This window comes from Aotus nancymaae, unplaced genomic scaffold (assembly GCF_030222135.1).
Source record: "Aotus nancymaae isolate 86718 unplaced genomic scaffold, 86718_ANA_hifiasm-v0.15.2.pri h1tg000004l, whole genome shotgun sequence".
Classification (NCBI taxonomy): domain Eukaryota; kingdom Metazoa; phylum Chordata; class Mammalia; order Primates; family Aotidae; genus Aotus; species Aotus nancymaae.
The window spans coordinates 34,026,738-34,034,054 of record NW_026988415.1 but is presented as its reverse complement, the minus strand read 5'-3'; the positions used below and the strand labels follow the sequence as shown (position 1 = coordinate 34,034,054).

Below are 7,317 nucleotides of genomic sequence, written 5' to 3'. Positions count from 1 at the left end.
AATATATTATTGAAACCAGAGGAAAGATGATCTTCATTATATACTGACATAAAACTTAGCTGAATTGTTTCTTATAGTTGTGTGCAAAGCAGAACTTGTAAGTGATGAACTTACAAGTTTAGCTGACATTTCCAAGCAAAATATTAAAGGTACATCCTGGATTTTTCTTGCTGCTTGTAGTAAAATGTAAAAGAAATAAATACATTGAGGGAAGGACTGTTAACAGTAACAACAAAAATCAAAACTTGATTTGGAAAAATCTCAACCTATCCTGATTGCAAGACTTGCTAAAATTAGAAGATTCACAGTTAATAAATGATGCTCTGAAGAGAAAGCCAAGGATATGGCTAGATAACCACTGGCTAATGCCATGAAGAAATCTTAAGTTTGAAGTATTCTCTCACACAAAGGGTTCTTTGTAACGATTAAGCTTGTGACTCATGAATCCACTCAACAATCTCAGCAGACTAATGATGAAATTATCCCGAAAAGGTATGAGAGGGATTTTCTTGTTTAATGGTGTGAATATCTGTAACATATACAGAACACTCACAAAGTTTTTAAGAATGTTATATCATATCGGGCATGGTGATTCACGCCTGTAATCCCAGTCTTTTGGGAGGCCGAGGCGGGCAGATCACGAAGTCAGGAATTCAAGACCAGCCTGACCAACATGGTGAAACCCCATCTCTACTAAAAATACAAAAATCAGCCAGATGTGGTGGTGTGTGCCTGTAATCCCAGCCACTTGGGAGGCTGAGGCACAAGAATAGCTTGTACGTGGGAGGTGGAGGTTGCAGTAAGCCTATATTACGCCACTGCACTCCAGCCTGGGTGAAAGGTACAATGACAGAACAGTGAAGAAAGAATGCCCCCAAAGGCAGATCCTTGGGCCCAGGGGCAGGAGCTACAGAATCACAACAATTCTACTTCTAAGTATTTACCCAAGAAAAATGAAGACACATGTTCACACAAAGAAGTATACATGAATGCTCATAGTAAGTTTATTCACAATAGCAAAACAAAAATAGAAAAAATTTGAATTATCATTTGAAGAAAATGACCAAATTTTGACATATTAATGCAATGCAATACTATTGAACAATAAAAAGGGATTATCTAGAAATATACATAAAATATGAATAAATTTCAAAAACATTATATTGCACAAAATAAGTCACACATAAATATTTTGTACCATATTGTTCCAATCCCATGAAGTTCTAGAATAGGCAACATTAAATATATGGAAGGATTGACTGGGAAGGGGAATAGGGAACTTACTGGCCTGCTGGAAATGTTCTTGGTCTTGATGGGTGTGAGTTACAAGCGTGTCGGCATTTGTCAAAACAAATCAAACTGTTCACTTACAATTTGAGAAATTTACTCTATAAATAATAATTCATACTAAAAAATTTCATTCACAAACCCACCAAATTAAGTAAGATCGTTATTCTTCTTGACGTAACCTTCAAGGGTCCCCTATTTCGTTCAAAATAAAACACAATGTTCATACAAAGCCTAGAAGAATATCCAAAACCTGACCCCACCAACCTTTCTAATATTTTTTCTTCTACTCTTCCTACGAATTCTGCCCCATCCACCCTGGCTTTCAAACTATTTCTAGAATATTCTATGCGTACTCCCAACTCAGGGCTTTTGATCAGCTTTCCCTCTGCATGGGTTCCTCCTCACTTTCTTCAATATTTGTTAACATCCCACCTTATCAAAGAGGCTTACTCTGTCCATCCTATTTAATTTTTTAACGAGATACCAGTCATATATCAAAAAATTTACCCCTTTATGGTATATTATAAAGCCGATTTTATTTTATTTGCAAAGTTAGACAACCACTACCTAATTAAGGAAAACTTTCATCACCTTTTAAGGAAATCCTGTATCCATTAGGAATCAATCCAGAATCCTCCCTAGCCACATTTCTAGGAAGTCACTAATCCACTTTCTATATTTTGCCTATTCTGGACACTTCGTATGAAATCACATGGTACGTAGACTACTGTGTCTGGCTATAATGTTTTCATGTTGCAGCATGTAGCAGAAATTTGTTTATTTTTATAGCTTAATAATACTCTACTAAAAAGATATAACACATTTTGTTTATTGTCTATCACTTGATGGACAACTTGATTCCTTCAACCTTTTGGTTATTATGAATAATGCTGCTGTGCCTGTCTCTATGCATGTTTCTGCATCAACATATGTTTTAATTTTTCTTGGATCTATGCATAGGAGGGGAATTATTGAGTCATAAGTTAAGTCTGTGTTTAAACTTTTCAGGAATTGCCAGACATATTACCAAAGCAGCTGCACTATTTTAATAATAAAATAGATATTATTTTATAAATAGGGTTTCAAGTGATTCTTCTGCCTCAGACTCCCAAGTAGCTGGGACTACAAGTATGTGCCATCATGCCTAGCTAAGTTTTGTATTTTTAGTAGAGATGGGGTTTCACCACATTGGCCAGGCTAGTCTCACACTCCTGACCTTGTGATATGCCTGCCTCGGCCTCCCAAAGTGCTAGGATTACAGGCATAAGGATTCCTCCCTTTGTTCCTAGTTTTATGAGTGTTTTTTGTTTGTTTGTTTGTTTTATCATGAAACAGTGTTGAATTTTACCACGTTTTTTCTGTGTCAATTGAAACGATCATGTGGTTTTTGTCTTTTTTTATATGGGGCATTAAATTAATTGATTCTGCTTTGTGATTTTTGATTAGTCTATTCTTTGCCCCAGCTGTTACTTACTATCTCAGGCAGCCAGTTTCAACAATTGCTTCTCAAAGATTTTAATAAGTGTTCCCAATAAAAAGCCTGTTTACACCTGTTCATACTAGGTAAGCTGCAAGTCAGATCAAATAAAGACAATCTCATTGCAAGTCTTCCTAAGCACCTTTTGACAGGATGTTATGGTCTGAACTGTGTCCCCAAAAAAATCACAAATAAAGCCTTAAGCCCCAATACCTCAGAATGTGACTGTATTTGGAGATAAGCCTTTAAAGAGGCAACTAAGTTGCAATGAAGTCATTAGGGTAGGCTCTACTAGAGTCTGAGTAGTGTTTTTTATATTAAGACTAAATTTAGATACACAAAGAGACAGCAGGAATATGAGTGCAGAGAAAAGGTTATGTGAAGAGGCAGCAAGAGGGAAGTCATCTGCAAGTCAAAAAGAGAAGTCTAAGAAGTATACAATCCTGTCCTTCAATTTCTAGCCTCCAGAACTGTGAGAAAATAAAATTATGTTATTTAATCTATCCATTCTGCAGTGTTTTGTTATGGCAGCCCTACCAAACTCATACATTCAAGTAATGACAATTTTCCAGAAATGGGGTTTTAAAGGATCTCCAACCCTATCTTGTCCCTCCTGTACCAACCAGGCTTTTCATCATGATTGCGAGCTGTTGGTGCTCAAGACTACCATCGAGCTTGGGGACATAGGAATAGTACAAATTAAAGGCCACAAGCTTGCTGATCTTAGAAAGATTCATCTATATTTCTTGAATAAATAATCCTTAGATTTGCTGCGAATATATGGTCAATTTCCAGAGTTCTAAAGTTTTTTTTTCATTATTGTCAGATTTTCTTTTTTTTTTTTTTTTTCTTGAAATGGAGTCTTGCTCTATTGCCCTGGCAGGAGTGCAATGGTGGGATCTTGGCTCACCGCAACCTCCATCTCCTGGGTTCAAGCGATTCTCCTGCCTCAGCCTCACAAATAACTGGGATTACAGGCATGCACCACCACCATGATCGGCTAATTTTGTATTTTTAGTAGAGATGGGGTTTTCCCATGTTGGTCAGGCTGGTCTTGAACTCCCGACTTCAGGTGATCCACCCACCTCGGCCTCCCAAAGTGCTTGAGATTCATCCGTGTTGCTGTGAGTATATTTAGTGGTTTCCTTTTGTTGTAATCCTAGTCAGATATATGACAGATATGCTCCAGATATTTCTATTTTAATGTATATCTGGCTTCAAAGATTAGCTGTACCATATTTTAGGATTATGAATAAATGGAATGGAGCTAAAAACAGCCTGGGCATATAATATTGAGAGAAGGCAGTCTGAACGAATAAGGAGAAAAGGGTTTTGAATCAGCAATAGGGCAAGAATTAGTATTAGCATGAGTAAAAGGAACAGATACTTAATTATCAAGGGAAGATTATAAAAAACTGCAGAAACAACTGTTGGAAATGGTAGTGATAATGAAAGGCAGATATAGAGGCTGCTAATACAAAGCAATGGTAAATCTCTATAACACAATTGAAAGAGACATGCAGAAAAAAATGGTCAACTTAGTTGCTCTGATCAACTAATGAGAGAGATCAAGATTTAGAAGAAATACCCCGAAACAATGACCTTCCCCGCTTTAGTACAGGATTAGTGACTCTATTAAGAAAGGATTAATGGTTGAATTTCAATTCACATCTCCAGAGTTTGTGAAGTGTTAACTGGAATTAGCTAATTGGTTTTATAATTAAACTGCTCTATTCTTTCTAATATAGTTTTTTCCCACATTATGTTTACTGTGTTGTTCTCAAATTATTTCTTATATTATTTAAATTTGTCTTTTAAAATTTATGTACAATAAAGCATTCTTTTTGGTATGCAGTTCTATAAACGTTGACAAATACTTAGAGCCATTTAATTCTCACTGCAACACGGGTGAATTACTTTTTTTAAGTCCTGGTTTTATACAACTGTAGAAGGGGGTGGGTGTGTGTGTGTGTGTGTGTGTGTGTGTGTAAGATAAAGGCAAAGGATAAAGACATACTTTTTCCCCAAAATCCTTTTGGATTAAAGACTTAAACATAAAAAAAAATCATCGAAAGTATTCTATGAAAATACGAAACAATATTTCACTACCATTTAATGATGAAGGCTTTGTTAATCATGAAACAAATCATAGGAATTGTTATGAAAACGCTATTATCAGATTTGACTACATAGTTTATAAAAATTCATGTTTGGTAAAAGACACTGTAAACAAAGCTAAATAAATAAGAAGCAATAAAATATTTTGCAATATAGAGGAAGCACAAAAGATTTTGGTCTAGTAGAAGTATAGTGTAGTGAAATTATAGTGTAGAACATTGCTTGAATTAAGTCATAAAAAACAGGTTTATTGCCACATAAACCATAGATGATCTTAAAGCATTTATGCGTCCTCTTTCTCCTTATTGCCACTTTTGTAAAATTAGCAAAATAATAGTATTTACCTCATAGGACTTTTGGAGGTTCATAATTTCCATTAAAGACTTGTTACAACGATTTGCTCATAGTAAATCCTTAATTAATATTAGCTATAGTATTACTTTCACTGTTGATAAATGATTCTGCAAATCAATAAGAAAACAGAAAGCAGGCTGTGGGGGTCCCTCAGCCTGTAATTCTATCACTTCGGAGGCTGGGGTGGGCAGATCACCTGAGGTCAGGAGTTGGAAACTAGCCTGGCCAACATGACGAAACTCATCTCTACTAAAAATACAAAAGTTAGCTAGACGTGATGGCATATATCTGTAATCCAAGCTACTCGGGAGGTGGAGGCAGGAGAATCACTTGAACTCAGGTGGTGGAAGTGGAAGTTGCAGTGAGCCAAGATCATGCCATTGCACTCCAGCCTGGGCAACAGAGCAAGACTCCATCTCAAAGAAAAAAAAAAAGACAAAAAAAAACAGCAAGCAGATTATAAAGAAAAAAACAGTAAATTTCATGAACATAAAATCTTCAGAAAATAAAATACAGATGGCTAAAAAGTATACAAAATGTGCTAAACTACATAATTAACCATATGCAAGTTTTAAAATGAAATACTAACTTCTATCAAATTAAAAAACATTAAAATTTGATGATGTAAATATATAGATATTTTTATCCACTGTATGAGCCAAGGTCCTTCAAGAATCAGAGACCAAGATATGATTATTCTTATAAGAAATTTATTGAGAGAAATACCCGTGATAGAAAATGGGGAAGGAGCTGAAGGAATCTGGGAGAACAGCCAGACCACAGTGCAGAACTGGCTCTGGATGAAAGAGAATGGTAAAGAAGGAAGAATTAAATAAATGTTGGGAGAGAAAGCATTCTAGACTGCATTGTGGTTTAAGAGACTTCTGAAAGGTCGTTGGAGAGTCCTTTGGCCAAAATCCCCCATCAGAGCAGCCCTTCATGTCTTAGGAATGGACTTGTCTTAGAATCTCTATTGTGCTCAATTGTTTACTGGCTAGAAGCACCCCTTAGGAAGGGTGGTCTGTGCACAGCACAAGTACAGTGATGGATTTCTAAGTGCTGCAACCGGGCCACAGTTCAGTCACACTCCATTCCACCAGAGATATAAGAAGCACATTTTCATGGCACTATGCATGATGTATTAGTCCATTCTCACACTGCTATGAAGAAATATCCGAAATTGGGTAATTTATAAAAGAAAGAGGTTTAATTGACTCACAGTTCCACATTGCTGGGGAGGCTTCAGGAAACTTACATTTATGATGGAAGGCAGAGGAGAAGCAAGAACCTTCTTCATGGAGCAGGAGGACAGAGTGAGTTCAAGCAGGGGAAATGCCATATGCTTATAAAACTATCAGATCTCATGAGACTCACTCATTATCATGAGAACAACATGGGGGAAACCACTCCTATGATCCCATTACCTCCACCTGTCCCCACCCTTGGCATGTGTGGGTTATACAGATTACAACTGAAGATGAGATTTTGAATGGGGACACAGTCAAACCATATCAAATGGCAACATATATTTATTTATGTATTTGTAGGTCATTTGGGCAATAGTTTTTATATTTGGAATGTTCATTTCCTTTCACATGGCAGTTCTACCTCTAAGAATTTATCCTTCAAAAATATACAACTATATGTGTGTGTGTATATATATATATACACACACACACACATGATGAATTACATGGACTCTCATTCAGCTAATGACTTGCTGCTGAAACATGGAAATCTGAATTTTAAAAATACAAAATAAGTAAAAATATAAATAAATTAAAAATAAATTTTTTAAAGAAATACTGTATAAAAATGTATGCAAAGTAATGTTTATTGCATCATCACATGTCATTGTTGAAAATTAGAATCAATTTAAAGGTTAATCACTAGGGGACTGGAAAAGTGACATATAGCATTGAATATGATATTGTAAAGATATATGTACATTGAAAGGAATACATGAGATAGTATTGAGCAATAATAGATTACAAATAAGATGTCTCCTGTGAACTTTCACACCTATGAAAAAGAAACAAAACCAAGTAAGTGGAATAAAAGTGTTCATCTTTCTGAAT

At 35.7% G+C, this 7,317-nt stretch overlaps 1 non-coding gene across 1 annotated transcript; it reads left to right on the top strand.

The window, feature by feature from the left end:
- Positions 1–6,916: 6,916 nt before the first annotated feature.
- LOC135269360 (small nucleolar RNA SNORD30) lies at positions 6,917–6,986 on the top strand. The gene has a single exon (XR_010337656.1). It is a non-coding gene; the product is annotated as a small nucleolar RNA SNORD30 (small nucleolar RNA).
- Positions 6,987–7,317: the final 331 nt, after the last annotated feature.